We start from the raw sequence: 20,633 nt of genomic DNA, 5'->3' as shown, positions 1-20,633 counted from the left end.
TTGGGAAATGACTTGCCACCTACGCAGTGGGGATGGAAGGCTACTTCAAAAGGACTGGTACCAGTCACTACAGATAAAGACCCTGCTCCACCAGAACTGATAAATATTGTATCTTGCAAGTGCCACAAAGGTTGTGGGACCACCTCCTGCAGCTGTAGAAAGGCAGGCTTAAAATGTTCCATGATATGTGCTTCTTGCAAGGGCCTGTCATGTTCAAATGTTGACATCATCGTTCATGAAGATGACTGTGATGATCCTCTTGATGCCATGTTAGAAAACTTCCTAATGCCAGAAAGTGAAACAGCTCATTGAATCAGAAAAAAATATATTGTAAGACAACAGTCAATTTCCTTGTTGTAATTCTACAAAATAACAAGCAAAAAAGTACTAGCAAACAAGACAATTGCTATAAAATTGATAACTGATATAGGCTAGCAATAACTATAATTGATAACTTCACATTTTGGGTGGATGGTTGGGTGTAAGGGTGGTAACTCCGCCAGTGAGCAATCACTGTCTGTCCTAAGCCAGAATCAAGGAGGAAGGACACCCTTGGGAGAAGATATTCGAGACTAAACTCGGAAATGGAAAGTATGAAATATTATATGTGAATCTTTCCACAGCTCTAGCGCAAAAACGGTGCAACCTATGGAAAACATGACAAGGACAAATATTATAGGAAATTTTATGTAAATTATTTTTTGTTTCGACTACTTTCTCTGTAAAATGCATTTCAAGCGAGATATTTGGAAAAAACCGTTTTTTTCCGCCATTTTTTCAAAATGGCGGCTAAATCCGGGAAGGTAGAGGGGTGCACAATTAATACATTATTAAGAACCACATTAGGAAGAAAATAAAGCATATTGCAGCTTTCCTTATTTTTTTTTCCTTATTCAACCCCCTATTGACTGGCCTAAATCCTCCATGCACTCATTTAAATCTATCCAAAAAGCCTCCCTTTCTTCTACACTCTTCTCACTGCCAGGCCCATATGCACTTACAAAGACCCACATCTCCTTTCCCAGTTTCACCTTCATCCACATTATCCTTGAGGAAACCTCCTTCCATTCCACTATACATTTACCTATCTCTTCACTTACTAGAATAGCCACCCCTTCCCTCCCTCGCCCTCTCTTCACTCCTGATTACCTCCCACTTACACTCACCCTTCCCTTTCAACTTAGTTTCACTCAAAGCCAACACATCCATCTTTCTTCTCACAAACATGCTACCTATCTCTTCCCTTTTACTCTCATCTGTACCACATCCACGCACAATAAAAGACCCAAACCTTAGGGTGCTGTTCCGAAAACTCCAAGACCCTCTCATGCCTTTACTTTTTCGTATAGGAATATCCCCTGTGGGGCTACAAGGAGAAGGATGCCTAGTCCCACTCCCCGTCCCTTTCTTCTCGCCTCTTACGATCGAAGTGGGAATACTTGGTGGCAGTATTCTTTTCCCCCACCATAGGGAATTCCCCCACCACAGAAAAAGAATACTCAGAGAAATGGTACAGACAGCAACAAGGGGTTTGGGGACAGCATAACGGATGGACAGTCGTAGTATAAAAGTGTCATCATTTCTCTATGAACAGAGTTTTCCTCTATCATAGACAAAATGATGTGTGGCTCTGGTCCGTAGGGGTGCCCCATATAGACCCTAAAGTATCAATTGCATGCTACTTTGCCACAATAACAAGCAGCCAATACCCCAAAAAACTGAGGTTTGATAAATATAAGAATACATTTGAGAACTTACCGGTCACTGTTTTATACCAGGTTGGTTTCTCAGATGGTGGTATCTTGAAATTTTAAGATCTTGGAAGCCTAAAAAAAAAAACCCGAAGATTTAAGGTTCTTTGCCAAGAGGTTTCTAAATTAGAGGTCTGTCTGGAACCAGAGCTCTGGGATGTCTGTCTCGACGTTGGTGCGGACTGTATTCGGAGGGACTCTTACGAGTTCAAAAAGAGCTTAAATGGCCACGGGTTAATATTCACTTTAAGTAATTTCTCAAAGTTGATCCCCGAATTATCAAACTAAATTTATTACATAGATTTAACAAATAAACATAGAGAAGGGGAGTTAAATCATACCTTATTTAAAGTTACAATAGGCGTGGTTCGAAGTTTCAGGAAAGACTCCTGAATCAAAATAGATAAGCACTGAGGGAAAGTTTCCCAAATGAAGGTAAGCACTAAGATTCCCAATAACAATTACCACAACCTCCCTGACAACAAAAAGAAAGTGTTTAATGAATACAACACTTTAGAAGAAAATTGACAATAATCCTTATGCAGCTAGAGACCTTACTTGGTCTCTAGAGGCTAGCGCAGTCTTACGAGAAGGTTTCAAAGAGGTAGGTTCTGAATCAACATAGTCGTCTTCCAAAGAAATAAATAACCTCCTTCAAGTTTGAGGCCTCTTCAAAGGGCTCCAACTCACTAGCCTGCAAAGTAGGATCCACAGGGGATTCATCCTCATGCAAGTTAAATTGAGCGAGTGAGTGTTGGTGTTACAGTGTTGCCAGAGCAGATTATAAAAATGATACATACCTGAAAATTTCCTAGTGCACACATACAGTATATATATTATTGTAAGTGAATTATAGGCAGCACAATTGTGAATTGCAAATGAACAGCAACGTGCAGTAATTTGTTGCAACGTGTGTGTGTTTACCTAGTTGTATTTTACGGGAAGTGGAGCTATGCTCATGGTGTCCCGTCTTCATATCTCATTTTAACTAAACTATTTTTAAATTCATGTATTGTTTTTGCACACACCACTTTCTCATCTAACTTGTTCCAACTGTCTATTACTCTGTGAGGAAAGCTGTTCTTTTTCACATCTCTTCTATAGCTGTCTTTCTTGATTTTCTTTCCGTGCCCTCTTGTGCTTCTATCATCCCATTTTATCAGATTCTCTCTATCAGTAATTTCTATGCCTTTCATAATTCTGTAAATAGCTATCAAATCTCCTCTCTCTCTTCTTTGCTCTAGTGTCTGTAGTTCAAGTTTTGCTAGTCTCTCTTCATATGATAGTTTTGAGAGTGTTGGTGCCAATTTTGTAATTGCTCTTTGTATTCTTTCAATTTTTTTTTATACATTTTTTTGTACTTGGTGACCACATCGTTGCTGCATATTCCAATCTTGGTCTTATCAGAGTGATTAGAATTTTCTTCACCATTTCTTCATCCAGATATATAAATGCCACTTTAATTGTTCTTATTAAATTATAAGTTTCTCCAAAAATCTTATTTATATGTTTCTCAGGTGACATATTATTCATAACAATGACTCCAGGTCCTTTTCATTTTCTACTTTTTTTATTCCTTCCTCTCCCAATTTATATGATCCTGTTATTCTGTTTTTGCTTTTTCCAAATTCCATTATACTACACTTTTTAGTGTTGAACTCCATCTCCCACTTCCTACTCCATTCCTGTACTTTATTTAGATCACTCTGTAGTGACTCACAATCTTCTTCCGTGTTCACTCTTTTCAATAGTTTTGCATCATCTGCAAAGAAGCTCATATAACTTTCAATTTCTTCATCCATATCATTAATATATATAGCAAACATTATTGGGGCCAGAACTGTTCCTTGTGGAACACCGCTTATTACATCATCCCATTTTGAATGTTTGTCTCTTATCACTACTCTCATTTTTCTTTCTTGCAAAAAGTCTTCCATCCATTTAAGCAGTTTGCCCTATATTCCTCCTTCAGTTTCTAATTTCTTAAGCAACTTCTTATGTGGTATGTTGTCAAAAGCTTTTTTTAGGTCTAGAAATGCACAATCAGCCCATCCATCTCTTTTTTGTATTATATCTATTAGCCTTGAATAGAAACATATTAAATTAGTGACGCATGATCGTCCTTGTCTGAATCCAAATTGTCTTGGATTTAGCACGCTGTTTTTTTTTCTAAATATTTTACCCATTTACTTTTGATAATTCTTTCACAAATTTTTACTATTGTACTTGTTAGAGAGACTGGTCTATAGTTGATAGGGTCTTCTTTATTATGTCCTTTATATATAGGTACTATATTTGCTTTTTTCTAATCTTCTGGAACTTTTCCTTCTTCCAAGGAACTATTTATTATGCTATGTATTTTGTCTGCCAGTTCATTTCTGCATACTTTCAAAATCCAGTTTCCTATTTCATCTGGTCCATGCAATTTTCTGACATCAAGATTACTTATGTGTTTCATTATTTCATTCTTTGTTACTTCTATTTCTTTGATAGGGGGGACTTTCTCTTTCCATTCGATCTCTTCCGGTTGTATATTCTCCCTTGTAAACACTGATTTAAAATGCTTGTTCATAATTTCCACCATTTCAATTTCCTCTGTGTATTCAACTCCTCCTTGTCTTAATTTCTCCAGGTCTTGTTTGTTTTTCAGTTTGTTGTTTACAAATCTGTAGAATAGTTTTGGTTGATCTTTACATTTTTCTATGACATCTTTTTCATATTTTCTCTTTTCCTCTCTGCACGCTTGTACATATGCATTTCTATAACAAGTATATATTTTCCATTTTTCAGGTCTTTTGTCTTTCTTGTATTTGGTCCAAGCTTTGTCTCTTTTGTCTTTTAACACTCTACAACTTTTGTTGTACCAGCACTTTACATATTCTTTTTCTTGTTTTTGTCTTGGGACATACTTTTCCACTCCTTTTTTGTAAATTTTTGTCAAAATGTTCCATTTCTCTTCTACTGTTGTCTTCTTTGTGTATTCTTTCCCAGTTTTCATTTTGAAAGAATTCTCTTATTTTATCAAAATTTGATTTTTCATACATCATTCTTCCTTTTCTATATTGTTCATTTCTTTTTAATGCATTTTTTCTCATTTAGTTCTAGTTCTATCAATATGTGGTCACTTTTACTTATTGGTGCCTGGTATTCTATCTTTTCCACTATTTCAGGTTCTGATGTGATTATTAGATCTAGTCTCGATGGTTCTTCATTTCTATACCTAGTGTTCTCTTGAATCCATTGTGTCATTGTATGGTCAATAATCATCTCAAGTAGAACATTTCCCCATGAGTCTTCTCCACCCTTTACGGTCATCTCTTCCCAGCATATTTCTTTGCAATTATAGTCGCCCATCATAACTATTCTTCCTCCATCTTCCATTATCTTGTTTAGTGTTATTCTTGTGTCTTCTAACATACTTTTATGTTCACTCTCTTCCTACGAGGCTGTTTTTGGGGGCACGTAATTTATTACAAACTTTCTGCTCTTCTTATCTCTATCTTCTACTTCTATCATAATCATCTCTACTCTATTCTTTCCATATGTGACACTCTTCACGTTTATATCCTTCTTAGTCAGGAACATAACTCCACCCCCTTGTTTTATCTCTCTGTTTCTAATTCAATAATTATATGCATTGTGTCCTATGCTGTTGGGTGGTAGTGGACCTTTTAATTTTGTCTCTACAATTCCCATTATGTCCGGTTCTTTTTCCTTCAGATACTCATTCAGTTCATTCAGTCCTGTTATTAATCCATCTATATTTGTGTAGGACACTCTTAACTTTCTGTTATTTCCATTGTATTCTCTGTTTCTTTTTTGTTTCTCTCCGTTATGGTCCATTTCCTCAATTTTATATTCACAACTGTCCAGTAGAATTCTTCTTTTTCTGACTCCGTTTTGGTCTCGTTTTTTTCTTTAGCTTCTTTCCTTTTCATTTTTTCTTCCTCTCTTCCCTCTTTATTCATTTCTTTTTTTATCCATACCTTTTTATATTGTTCACTTTGGATAATGAGCGTTATTGTTGTGTTGTTGCAGAAAACGTAATTCATTGTTATAGAAGTTTTTTGTGGTGATTACTCTTGTGTACTAATTTTGAATTTTCCCATCAACTTACATAAGAACATAAGAAGAACATAAGAAATAAAGGAGACTGCAAAAGACCATAAGGCCTACACTAGGCAGCTCCGTATCCATCACCACCTGTCATCCCCATCCATAAAGTTGTCTAATCGTTTTTTAAAACAACTGATAGTTTCAGCGCTTACTACATGGTTACTAAGTTTATTCCATTCATCGACCACCCTATTAGTAAACCAATTCTTGCCTATTTCCTTCTTAAATCTAAATTTGTCCAGTTTATACCCATTACTGCGAGTCCTGCCCTGTTGTTTTATTATGATGACCTTGTTTGCATCACCCTTGTTATAGCCTTTGATCCACTTGAACACTTCTATTAGATCACCCCGCACTCTGCGTCTTTCCAGAGAGTGTAAGTTTAGGTGCCTAAGCCTCTCTTCGTAAGGCAAATTTCCGAGTCCTTGTATCATTTTGGTCATTCTTCTCTGTACTGATTATATAGTCAGCGCAAGGAGAATTGGCCGATAAGGCGTGGCTAGGATATTTCCCGGTGTTGCCACATATGGGCATCCATGGCGAGAACGTGCGTCTGGATGCAATGTTTTCTGAATGCAGTGTGAGGGGGGCGGGGCCAGAGATTAGATGTAGTGGCATCGTCGCTCTCGCATGCACATATGCCATATCTACACTTAAAGAAACGAAACCTTTGTATAGAAAACATTGCTTTGATTTTTATCTCAGTGGTGGTGTGTGACAAAAAATTATAATATAATCATATGAGGCAACATTATAAAATTATAAAATAGAATTATATAATAAAATAAAACTATAAAATAATTATATGTGGCACCACAGGGGAACTCCCAGTGGTCCGCCCTAACGGCCAGATCTCAGTGCATAGGGTATAGTGAATTTACGTCCATTCTGTTTAATTATTTTGTTTTCCCATTATACAGTCTATTTCTACTTGAATATATTTCTGCTACAATTATACTTTATACATATACTGAATTATATATTATTGTATATATATTATAGTACGTATATATATATATATATATATATATATATATATATATATATATATATATATATTTAAGATTATTTCAGACAATAGTCCTCTGAAGAAGACCAAGTTGGTCGCAACGTTAGGGCAATAAACTCTATTCCTAACACATCTTCGTTTGCCCTTCCCCACCCACATTCTCTCTCATATATATATATATATATATATATATATATATATATATATATATATATATACACCAAAGTACTAAATTATAGATTTTTCCTTGACTCCACCACCACAATCTGGTAACATTGGACTCTGAGACACGCATGTGGCCGGTTGACAGAAAATGCTCAACTTAGCTTACTGTTCCCGCTAACTTGAGCTATTTCCTTAGACACGCGTCTGGCCAGCTAGCGGAAAATGGTCAACTTAGTGGACCATTTCCGCTAAGTTGAGCATTTTCGTTATTGCTATTTGCAGTTCGCTAATTTGAGCCTCCGTTAAATTGAGATTCGTTAAATCGGGCTTCTACTGTATAAAGAAGGAATTAGTATGGACAAGTTGAATCCTTCTATTGCTAAAAACAAACTAAACAGATTCATCCCAGAGGGGAGTTTTAGGTTTGCATTGTAATTAAAACCCCTTTTATTCATTAGAGGTAAACCAAATTAAGAAACCAACTTGTCCATAGGAGGATTTAAACAAGATCCTACTCTGTCTTCCACCAACTCCTTATTGATAATGGAAAACTGGGCTCCAGCGTCTAATAGGAAAAGACAATGGGCAGTTCTCTTGCCTCTACTAACTGGAAGGGAAACCAAAGGAACAGTTGAATCTGACAAACCATGGAAATTAAACATTTTCCCTTTGGAAGGAGGGAAGTTGTTAGCCATAGGACACATGGCTCCATGGTGCTTGGATTTGCTACACACAAAACATTTATAAGGCAGAGCGGACTTTAACCCAGGGCATTCCAAAGAGCCATGTCCATGATTCAAACATCGATTACACAGTCCTAATTGAGCTTCTCTATCTCTTCTGTGTTCAAGAGAAATATAGGAAGAGCACTTTGAGCTTGCATGGTTCAGAAGCAGGGCAAAATCTACATCTGAACATTGACTTCTTAACGGACTCTGGATTAACTGTAAGGGAATAGCTAACTCCCTTGCTAGAATCAACAGCAGGTTTTTTCAAGGAATTTTCCTTGGAGGCAAGGGAGCTGCTAGCATCACTTTGTTTGGGTTTGACATTAAGGTCATCAGATCCCATTTTAATTCAAACTAAAACTGATAAACATCCTTAAGTTGATTAAAATTAGGGTAATTCGAATTAATCATCTGAGACAATTCTGTCAAGAAAAATTTGGGTAGTTTATTCAAAATTAACTTGCTAATCAAAAAAAGGCCCTTGCTTCCAGCCTTAGTAAAGTCAACTCCAATCCCTTCAAGGTCTTGTAGTTGAGAATCTACAGACCTAATGTAACCTTCTAGGTCCTTCAATTTAGAGACCTCAGGTGCATTAATAATAGAAACACCTTGCCTAAGATCTCTTCTTTATTAAAAAGCAAATCATCAAGAAGAAGGAACACAGTGTCATAATTAGAATCATCTACTGGTAAATTTTTCACTAAGTGAAAAGCCTCCCCTCTGAGATACCCTTTTAAATAAATTTATTTCTGACTGTTAGTCAGGTTGGGAATGCCAGCAATGGCATTTTGAAAACCCTTTTTTAAAATTGAAGTAAGCAAAGGGATTGTGAGAATTGCTCTCAAAATGTTGAAGAACAATAGGAGGGAGGGGAAGTTTTATCGAATCAATTTCATTGGCCTTGCTAGAACCACCAACCTTATAAGTTTAGACTCCCTTTAATCCTTCTCTCCGTTCTTTGAAAGGAGATTATTCTAGGAGGATAGACAGGCAGTAAGCCCTGGAATTTTCCATATCCTCGTCCTTTATTCAGGGAGTAACAAGTAAATGTCATTGTCAAATATTTGAATTTCCATGAGGAAATTTTCAATGTGGGATCAAATGGAATCAAGGACAGAAAGTGATTAAGCATTTTTTGTGGGCTCTTTGCCTTCAGACTTTTTTTAAGTCCTCAGACTCAGGAAATAACTTTTCATTGTTTGCCATTTTCAAACAACCACCCAAATAAAGACTCGTCCCCAATTCAAGTGTGTATGACTCTTGTACTGAAAACTGTCTTATAGACCAACCAATAAGTCAGATCTTGGAGAAATTTCACCAAGAGATAATTTAAAGACATACATACATATACCAAGGCTTTTTCCCCCTTACAAGGGGGGTAGCCAAAAAGGAAAAGGCATAAAATCATTTCCATCCATTCCATCCCTGAATACACTCCACACCCCTCCACCCTCCCTCTTATCTGAGCACCTCCTGGATGACGGGTCATCCCTGCACCTTGTCCACTGCCCTGGGTCAGAAGCAGTGTTGCAAGACACAGCACATCCACAGCAAGGCCGCTTAATTAAATCGGCGACCACCCCTCTCTGTCCCCCCAATGCATAACGGAGAAGACGGGGAGAAGTCCCTTCAGGCTGCGTCAAATTTTGCTCACACATACTACCTCACCCCCCACAACATCATCCATATACAACCATTCTCCATTCGCCCGTCTTCTGTCCTCTCCCGTCCTTCCTCAACAGACATTCTCCTCTTCCCCAAAGCCCCCTTCACCCCATCCATCCACCTCATCCTAGGACGTCCCCTCATGTTCACTCCCTCCACATCTGCCTTCCATACCTCTTTTACTAGTCTTTCTTCACTTATTCTTTCCATGTGTCCAAACCATCCTAATATTCTTTCATCAACCCTATCTCCCAACTCCCTTTCCACCCCTGTTCTCCTCCTCACCTCCTCATTTCTCACTCTATCCAGCCTAGTAACCCCCATCATACTTCTCAGACACCTCATCTCAAACACATTCAAACTCCTTCTCTCTTCTTCTCTTATGTTCCATGCTTGTGCCCCATACAGTGCTGTTGGCACAATCACTCCTTCATACAGTCTCCTCTTAGCATCCATTCCCAAATGTCTATTCCTTATTACACTTTTTAATCCACCAAGGCATTTACTCACTTCTCTCAATCTACATTCTATCTCCACCTTCAATCCACCTTTTCCTGCCACATTTGCACCCAAGTATCTAAAACTATCCACTTCCTCCAGTTGCTCTCCCTTAATACTCACTACCAGTCTACTGCTACTTTCACCCCTTGTACATCTCATCACCTTACTTTTACCCACATTTATCTTTAGCTTTCTTCTCTCACATACTCTCCCAAACTCTGCCACCAGCTTCCTCAATCCCTCCTCCGATCCTGCCACAAGCGCAGTGTCATCAGCAAACAACAGCTGGCTCACCTCCCACTTTTCTCCATTTTCTTTAACCATCTCCAATCCCTGACCCACTACCCTTGCATTTACCTCTCGCACCACCCCATCCATGTATAAGTTGAACAGCCAGGACGACATTACGCATCCTTGACGAAGTCAAACCACTCACTCTACATTTCTAATCCTGACACAAGCTCTACTACTCTCATAAAAACTCTTGACAGCTCCCAGAAGCTTTCCTCCTATCCCGTATATCTGCATAACCTCCCACAGTGCCTTTCTGTCTACCCTATCATAAGCCTTTTCCAGATCCATAAAAGCCCAAAAAACGTCCTTCCCTTTTCCTATAGCTTTCTCACATATCTGTCTTACCACAAAGATCTGATCTACACAACCTCTACCTGTCCTAAATCCACACTGTTCCTCACCAATTACTCCCTCTGTTCCTCTCCTAATCCTCTCAATCAAGATCCTCCCATAAGCCTTCCCAACTACACTTAACAAGCTAATCCCTCTGAAACTACTACATTCACACTTGTCCCCTTTTCCGAAAGTAAACGGAAAAGAACAGACAAAGCAAAGGAAACCAAGATTAGAAAGAATAGAGGCCACCAAATTCTATAGAACAATTCGATAAACCTTGTAAAAAAAAATATGGGAATAATTTGTGCCCCCTTAGTGCCGGTTACCTTCCATCAAGGGGAAAGCAAGGTCCTCAAATGAGGAAATGACCAAAGTCCAAACAAACTCTCAAAATGAGAGAATATCAGGAAGCTGGCTTTTGTAACCACTTATCGTACATACATATACCAAGGCTTTTTCCCCCGTACAAGGTGGGTAGCCAAAAAGGAAAAGGCATAAAATCGTTCCCACCCATTCCATCTCTGAATACACTCCACACCCCTCCACTCCCCCTCTTATCTTATCACCTCCTGGATGACGGGTCATCCCTGCACCTTGTCCACTGCCCTGGGCCAGAAGCAGCGTCGCAAAAGACAGCACATCCACAGCAAGGCTGCTTTATTAAATCGGCGACCCCCCCCCTCTCCGTCCCCCCATGTATAAAAGGAGAAGACGGGGAGAAATCCCTTCGGGCTGTGTCAAATTTTGCTCACACATACTACCTCACCCCCCATCTCCCCGCCCATTCCACCTCATGCATCACAACATCATCCATATACAACCATTCTCCATTCACCCCCTGTCTTCTGTCCTCTCCCGTCCTTCCTCAACAGACATTCTCCTCTTCCCCAAAGCCCCCTTCACCCCATCCATCCACCTCATCCTAGGACGTCCCTTCATGTTCACTCCCTCCACATCTGCCTTCCATACCTCTTTTACTAGTCTTTCTTCACTCATTCTTTCCATGTGTCCAAACCATCCTAATACTCTTTCATCAATCCTATCTCCCTATCAACCACTTATTGTAACTTTAAACAATAAAGTGCTAGATTGTAGTTTACGACAAAGGGGGAATTAAGTTAAAAGTTAAAATCGACTACAAAAAAATTATTAACAAGTTGAATTCAAACATTGAGAAGATTAATCCAACCAATGTTTGAGAAGATTAATTTCATCAAGTTTGAGAAGGTTAATTTCATGACGTTTGAGAAGTTTTGACAATGTTTGAGAAGGTTAAACCTATGAAAATTGAGGTTTAATAAATACAAGAATATGTTTGAGAACTTACCGGTCACTGTTTTCTACCAGGTTGGTTTCTCAAATGGTGGTATCTTGAAATTTGAAGACCTTGGAAGCCTAAAAAAACTCCGAAGATATAAGGTCCCTTGCCAAGAGGTTTCTAAGTTAGAGGTCCGTCTGGAACCAGAGCTCTGGGAGGTCTGTCTCGTCATTAGTGCGGACTGTATTCGGAGGGACTCTTACGTGTTCGAAAGAAGCTCAAAAGGCCATGGGTTAATATTCACTTTAAGTAATTTCTTAGTTAATCCCTGATTTGTCAAACCAAAGTTTATTACATAGATTTAACAAACAAATAAAGAGGAGGGGAGTTAAATTGTATCTTATTTAAATTTACGATAGTAAAAGAGGTATGGAAGGCAGATGTGGAGGGAGTGAACATGAGGGGACGTCCTAGGATGAGGTGGATGGATGGGGTGAAGGGGGCTTTGGGGAAGAGAGGAATGTCTGTTGAGGAAGGAAGGGAGAGGACGGAAGACAGAGGTGAGTGGAGAATGGTTGTATATGGATGATGTTGTGATTGCATGAGGAGGAATGGGCGGGGGGGGGGTGGGGGTGGGGTAGTATGTGTGAGTAAATTTTGACGCAGCCCGAAGGGATTTCTCCCCGTCCTCTCCTTATATGCAAGGGGGGACGGAGAGGGGGGGTCGCCGATTAAATGAAGCGGCCTTGCTGTGGATGTGCTGTGTCTTGCGACACTGCTTCTGACCCAGGGCGGTGGGCAGGGTGCAGGGATGACCCGTCATCCAGGAGGTGCTCAGATGAGAGGGAGGGTGGGAGGGGTGTGGAGTGTATTTAGGGATGAAATGGGTGGGAGTGTTTTTATGCCTTTCCCTTTTTGGCTACCTCCCTTGTAAGGGGGAAAAAGCCTTGGTATATGTATGTATGTATGTACGATAGGCATGGTTCAAAGTTTCAGGACAGGCTCGGCTCTTGAATCGAAAGAAATAAACACTTTGAGGGAAAGTTTCCCGAACAAAGGTAAGCACTAAAGATTCCCAATAGCAATTACCACACTCTAATTACTACCCTTATTTTTCTACCAGTCAGGAAGTCCTCCATCCACTCCAATAATTTTCCTCCGATGCCACCTTCTGATTCTATTTTTCTTATTAATTTCTTGTGTGGTACCTTATTAAATGTTTTTTGTATGTGATAGGCACAGTTTGCCCATTCATCCGTCTCTTGTATTATTTCTATTAGTCTTGAATAGAAGCAGATAAGGTTTGCTGTACATGATCTTCCTTGTTTAAATACAAATTGATTTGGATTGAGTATAGTTTTTTTTTCCAGATGTTTGACCCATCTACTTTTCATAACTTTTTCACATATTTTTGCTACTGTGTTTGTTAGGGAGACCGGTCTGTAGTTAGTTGGGTTTTCCGTGTTTCCTCCTATATATATTGTTACAATATTTGCATATTTCCAGTCTTGTGGTACCTTTCCTTCTTTGGGCAAGCATTTGATTATGTTGTATATTTCATCTGTTAACTCCTCTATGCATTCTTTCAGTATCCAATTTGCAATATCATCCAGACCATGCGATTTTCTGACATAAAGGTTTTTTATTTGGTGGCTGATTTCTTTCTGTGTTACAGTTATTTCTTTCATTGGGAAGGATTTCTGTCTCTATTCCCTCACAGTTATGTGAGTTCTCAATTTACCTAGTATTTACATAGTTGTATTTACCTAGTTGTATTTTGCGGGAAGGGGAAGTACGCTCGTAGTGTCCCATCTTTGTATCTTGCAGTGTCTAGTTTGCTCTTAAACTCATGAATGGTTTTTGCGCACACTATTTCATTGTCCAGTTTGTTCCAAGTGTCCACCACTCCATGTGGAAAACTGTTTTTCTTCAGATTTCTTCTGTAGCTATGTTTTTTTTTTTTTTCTTTCCATGTCCTCTTGTGCTTCTCTTGTCCCAGTTTAACAAGTTCTCTCTATCGAGTATTTCTGTGCCCTTCATAATTCTGTAGATGGTCAGTAGGTCACCTCTCTTTCTTCTTTGCTCCAGAGTCGGTACCTCCAGTTTAGCCAATCTCTCCTCATATGACAAGTTTGCAAGTGCAGGTGCCATTTTTGTGGCTGCTCTCTGGATTCTTTCTATTTTCTTTATATTCTTTTTGGTACTGGGTGACCACAATGTCGCTGCATATTCTAGTCTAGGCCTTATCAATGTGACCAATATTTTTTTAATCATTTCTTTGTCCAGATATGTAAATGCCACTTTTATTGATCTTAGCAAGTTGTAGGATTCTACGACAATTTTGTTTATCTTTTTATCATAGGACAAGTTGTTTGATATAATTACACCCAACTCTTTTTCGGATCTCTCCTTCTTTACCTCCTTGGTTCCAATTTTATATTGTCCTGATATTCTATTTTTGCTTTTTCCAAACTCTATTATGCTACACTTGTTAATATTAAAGTCCACTTTCCATTTCTGACTCCAGTTCCATACCTTATTCAGGTCTTGCTGCAGTGATTCGCAATCCTTTTCAGTTTTTACTTACCTTAACAGTTTGGCATCATCTGCAAAGAAGCTCTTGTAACCTTTCACATCATCATCCATCTCATTCACATAAATAGCAAACATTAAGTGAATATTTTTCTCTGAGCACTACTCTCATCTTTCTACCAATCAGGAAGTCCTCCATCCATTTTAATAGGTTCCCTTGTATCCCCCCAATATGTTCCAATTTGAAATGATTGCTCATAATTTCTGCCATTTCTTGTTCTTCTGTATATTCATAATTTCCCTGGCACAGCTTTTCTATTTCTTGTTTGTTATTTAGTTTACCATTCACATATCTGTAAAATAGTTGAGGTTGTTCTTTGCATTTTTCTATTATTTCTTTTTCATAGTTTCTCTTTTCATCTCTGCATGTGTGTGTATTGCCATTAAGCAGTATGTTAGGTATGTGACAAACAAGAAATATTGCAGGTGACAGCAGCAAGGGATAACAGTACCAGTACCCCTGTTCTGCAGCCAGTCTCCAGCAGTGACCCTGTTCTGCAGCAAGGTGCCAGCAGTGACCCTGTTCTGCAGCCAGGTGCCAGTTATGCTTCACTCTAGCCATACTCATCCCCATCATATGTAGGTTATCTTGTTGTTTGTATTATTCCAGTATCACACAAACACTTTTCTCACTTCTTTTGTTTTTGCATTTCAAAGATATATTTTTTCTATGAAATGGTTATGTTAGGTTTAAGTTAGGATATATTAGATGAGTCAGCCCTGTATTTTGCCTACTGCCCTGGTTCAGAAGCAATGTAACAAGACACAGTACATCTACAGCAAGGCCATTCCAGTTAGCAACCTCCCCTCTTTGTCACCTCATGCGGAAAAAAGAGAAGACGGAGAAATTCCTCTGGGCTGCATCAAAACATCATTCACACTTAACAACTCCATCCCTCTATCCCCCACCTGCTCCCATCCTTGCATCATGGTGTATGCTTGTAATAGTTATGTCATCTGTGTAAGAAGAAATTTTCATTTCTGAGGTGTTGGGTGTAGGTATATTGTATATGTAAAGATTAAAGAATGTGGGAGATAGAACTGATCCCTGTGGTACTGTTCCTAAAGTTTCTGGTGTGCAATGATTGGACATTATATGACATGTAGACATTTCTACACAGCCATTCTCCACTCACCCCTATCTCCTGCCTTCTCCCTTCCTTGCCCAGCAGACATTCCCACATTGCTCACTGCCTCTTTCACCCCAAATATCCATCTCATCCTTGGTTGTCCCCTTAAGTTCACTCCAGCCACCTCGGCCTAACACATCTCTTTTATTTATATATCTTCACTCATTCTTTCCCTATATCCAAACCATCCCAGTACTCTTTCATCAGCCTTATCTGTCATCTTCTTTTCTGTTCCTGCACCCCTCCTCAGCTTGTTTCTCACTCCAACCAATGTTGTAACTCCTACCATACTTTTTAGACATTACATCTCGCATTTAAACTTTCCCTCTCTGCCTTAAATTCCAGGACTCTGCCCCAGACAGTGCCATTGGCACAATCACCACTTCATATAATCTCCTCTGCATCCATTCCCAGGTGCCTATTTCTCATGACACTTTTTAATCCCCCAAGGGATTATCTCCACCTCCACTTCCCCCAATCCTACCACATGTGACCCCAACTACCTCCAGCCACTCTCCTTTAAGACTTACTTCCAACTTACTGCCATCCTGTCTCCTTGTACATCTCATCACTTTACTTTTACCCATATTTACCTTCAAATTTTCTCCTATTGCATACTCCATCACTAACCATCTTAATCCCCCTCTCACCAAACCACAAGTGCAGTGTCCTCAAAGAGCAACTGAATCACCTCTCACTTTTCTCCATTTTCTTTAACCACCTCCAGTCCCCTGCCCATTACCCTCGCATTTACATTCTGCACCATCCCATTCATGTACACATTGAACAGCCATACCAACATGACGCATCCCTGTCGCAGTCCCACCTTTACCTCTAACCACAACTCTTTCCATTTCTAATTCTAACAAAGGCTCTACAACTCTCACAGAATCTCTTGAATGCCCTTGACAGCTTCCTCCAATCCATATATGCAAAACCTCTCATAATGCCTCTCTATTCTGTCATAAACCTTTTTCTGATCCTTAAAGGCCCAGAAAAGATCCTTACATTTTGTTAAAGGTTTCTCATATATCTGCCTTACCACAAATATCTAATCCACGCAACCCCTACCTTTCCTAAACCCACACTGTTCCTCAACAATTACTCCCTATGTTCCTTTCCTAAACCTCTCAAAACCCTCTCAACTAGTGTAGTCTTCTCAACTACACTCAACTAGTGAAGTCTTCTCAACTACACTCGACAAAATGATTCCTCTGAAACTACTACTCACATTTGTCCCCTTTTCCCTTGTAAAGCAGATATATATAGGCACTCCTCCAGTCCTCTGGCATTCTACCCTCCCTTAGAGACACATTAAACAACCTCACTAGTGCATATGGGCCTGGCAGTGAGAAGAGTGTAGAAGAAAGGGAGGCCTTTTGGACAGATTTAAATGAGTGCATAGAGAATGTAGGGAGAAATGTCAATGTAATAGTACTGGGAGACCTTAATGCTAGGGTAGGAACTGGTCCAATTGATTTAGTGGTTGGGAAATGTGGAGTTCCAGGAAAGAATCGTAGTGGAGAGTTGATGGTGGAAATGTGTCTAGAGAGGTGATGATAGCAAATACAGTGTTTCGGAAGAAATTCAAGCATAAGTACACATGGGAGTGGGTGGTGGATGGAAGAGTGGTAGGTAGAGCGTTGATGGAATATGTAGTGGTAAATAGGACTATGATAGGAAGAGTTAAGGATGTACATGTGCTAAGGAGACAGGGTGGGGGAATATCAGATCATTTTTTGGTGGAAGGTAAGTTGAGAGTGGAGGATAGATGGAGAAAGAGGAAAGGGACAAAAGGTAGGGAGGTTCTTAGAGTGAACTCGTTAAATGAAAAGGAAAAGGAGAAGGCGTACAAGAAGAAGCTGAGAGAGGAGTGGGAGGGAGTGAAGGATAGAGTAGAGCTAGGAGTGGAGGAGGAATGGGGATGGTTCAAGGAGGGAGTCACAAAGTGTGCAAGGATGGTGTGTGGAACAAGAAGGACAGGAGGAAATAGAAGGGTAGTGAATGGTGGGATGAGGAAACAAAGAAGGTTGTAGAAGAGAAGAAGCGAGCTTTCACAGATTGGTTACAAAATAGGACAAGGGAGTCATATGAGAAGTACAAAGAAAAGAAAAGTAAAGCAAAAGGTAAAGGAGGCAAAGAGGAGAGTAGTGTGAAGTGGGGTAAGAGTATGACAGAAAATTTTGAAAGTAATAAAAAGATGTTTTGGAAAGAAATTAAGTGAGGAAAAGGAGGCGAATCAAGTAGAGAAGAAAAGGTAAAAGGTGCAGATGGAGAGATGATAATGGAGGAGAAGGCATTAAGGGGAAGATGGGCAGAATATTTTAGGGAGTTGCTAAATGTGAAGGAGGATAGGGAGGGAAAGATAGTTGCAGTGGGAAATGCTAAGAAAATGAGAGTGATAAGTGAGGAAAATGGAGGAGAAATAAGAAAGGATGAAGTGAAGCCAGTTATTAAGATGATGAAAGCAGGTAAGGCACCTGGTCTGGATGGATGCCATGCAGAGTGTCTAAAAAAAGGAGGTACAGTGATGGTGGACTGGTTGGTGAGGTTATTTAATGTTTGCTAGAGAAAGGGTAGAGTGCCGGATGACTGAAGGAGTGCCTGAATAGTTCCACTTTACAAGGGAAAAGGGGACAAGTGTGAATGTAGTAGTTTCAGAGGGATTAGCTTGTTAAGTGTAGTTGGGAAGGCTTATGGGATGATCTTGATTGAGAGGATTAGGAGAGGAACAGAGGGAGTAATTGGTGAGGAACAGTGTGGATATAGGACGGGTAGAGGTTGTGTAGATCAGATCTTTGTGGTAAGACAAATATGTGAGAAAGCTATAGGAAAAGGGAAGGATGTTTTTTGGGCATTTATGGATCTGGAAAAGGCTTACGATAGGGTAGACAGAAAGGCACTGTGGGAGGTTATGCAGATATATGGGATAGGAGGAAAGCTTCTAGGAGCTTTCAAGAGTTTTTATGACAATAGTAGAGCTTGTGTCAGAATTAGAAGTGGAGAGAGTGAGTGGTTCGAGGTAAAGGTGGGACTTCGTCAAGGATGCGTTATGTCTCCCTGGCTGTTCAACTTATACATGGATGGGGTGGTGCGAGAGGTAAATCCAAGGGTAGTGGGTCAGGGATTGGAGATGGTTAAAGAAAATGGAGAAAAGTGGGAGGTCAGCCAGCTGTTGTTTGCTGATGACATTGCGCTTGTGGCAGGATCGGAGGAGGGACTGAGGAAGTTGGTGACAGAGTTTGGGAGAGTATGTGATGGAAGAAAGCTAAAGATAAATGTGGGTAAAAGTAAGGTGATGAGATGTACAAGGGGTGAAAGTGGCAGTAGACTGGAAGTGAGTATTAAGGGGGAGTGACTGGAGGAAGTAGATAGTTGTAGATACTTGGGTGCAAATGTGGCAGGAAAAGGTGGAGTGAAGGTGGAGGTAGAATGTAGATTGAGAGAAGCGAGTAAATGCCTTGGTGGATTGAAGAGTGTAATGAGAAATAGACATTTGGGAATGGATGCTAAGAGGAGATTGTATTTACCTAGGTATAATATACAGGAGGGTAGCTATGCTCGTGGTGACCCGTCTTTGTATCTCTCCGCATCAAGTTTTATCTTAAAATCTTTTAAAGTGTTTGCACATACTGTATTTGTTGTCTAATTTGTATTAATCACTCTGTGTGGTAAACTGTTCCTTTTCAAGTTTGTTCTATAAATATCTTTTTTCAGTTTTTTTCGTGTCCTCTCGTTTTACCGTTGTCCCACAATAACAGGTCATTTCTGTCTAAAACTTCCATTCCTTTCATTATTCTGTAGATAATCAGGAAATCTCCTCTTTCTCTTCTTTGTTCCAGAGTTGGTAGGTTCAGTTTGGATAGTCTTTGCTCATATGTTAGTTCGGTAGTATGTAGTATGTGTGAGCAAAATTTGACGCAGCCCGAAGGGATTTCTCCCTGTCTTCTCCTTTTATGCATTGGGGGGATGGAGAGGGGGGGGGTCGCCGATTTAATGAAGCGGCCTTGCTGTGGATGTGCTGTGTCTGGTAACACTGCTTCTGACCCAGGGCAGTGGACAAGGTGCAGGGATGACCCGTCATCCAGGAGGTGCTAAGATAAGAGGGAGGGTGGAGGGGTGTGGAGTGTATTCAGGGATGGAATGGGTGGGAGTGATTTTATGCCTTTTCCTTTTTGGCTACCTCCCTTGTAAGGGGGAAAAAGCCTTGGTATATGTATGTATCCGACCTAGATATGGACCAAAAGGTCTTCTGTCGGCATGCTCCGCCTTTGTAATCCTTTGTTTGTATGTACTAGTGGAGGAGGAATGGGGATGGTACAAGGAGGGAGTTGTATGGCGTGCAAAAACTGTGTGTGGAACAAGGAGGATGGGAGGAAATAGAAGAAAGAGTAGTGAGTGGTGGGATGAGGATGCAAAGAAAGTTCTAGAAGAGAAGTGAGCTTTCACAGATTGGTTACAAAATAGGACAAGTGTATCATATAAGAGGTACAAAGAAAAGGAAAGAGAAGTAAAGCATAAGATAAAAGAGGCAAAGAGGAGAGCAGATGTGAAATGGGGTAAGAGTATGAGAGAAAATTTTGAAAGTAATAAAAAAAATATTTTGGAAATAAAGAGAAAGAAGAGGTGAATCAAGTGAGAAAGGTGAAGGGTGCAGATGGTGAGTATGGTGTAGGAGATTGCAGTAAGCAGAAGATGGGCAGAGTAGTTAAGGGAGTTACTAAATGTGAAGGAGGATGGGGAGAGAGGGGTGTTTGCAGTGGAAAGCACTAAGAAAATGAGTGATGAGTAAAGAAAATGGAGGAGAAATGGGGAGGGATGGGGTGTGGGCGGTTGTTTACCTAGTTGTATTATATGGGAAGGGAGCTATACCCGTAGTGACCTGCCATTGTATCTTTCAGCATCAAATTTGTTTTTAAATTCTTGAATAGTATTTGCACACACTGCCTTATCTGATTTATTCCAGATATCCACCACTCTGTGTGGGAAGCTATTCTTTTTCAGATTTCATCTATAACTATCCTTTTTGAGTTTCTTTTGATGTCCTTTTGTTTTTCTCTTGTCCCACTTTAATAAATCTAAAGGACT

Source organism: Oratosquilla oratoria, chromosome 33 (assembly GCF_046742065.1).
Source record: "Oratosquilla oratoria isolate Oo_2021 chromosome 33, ASM4674206v1, whole genome shotgun sequence".
Lineage (NCBI taxonomy): Eukaryota > Metazoa > Arthropoda > Malacostraca > Stomatopoda > Squillidae > Oratosquilla > Oratosquilla oratoria.
The sequence above is the reverse complement of the archived record's forward strand: the minus strand, read 5'-3'. Positions refer to the sequence as shown.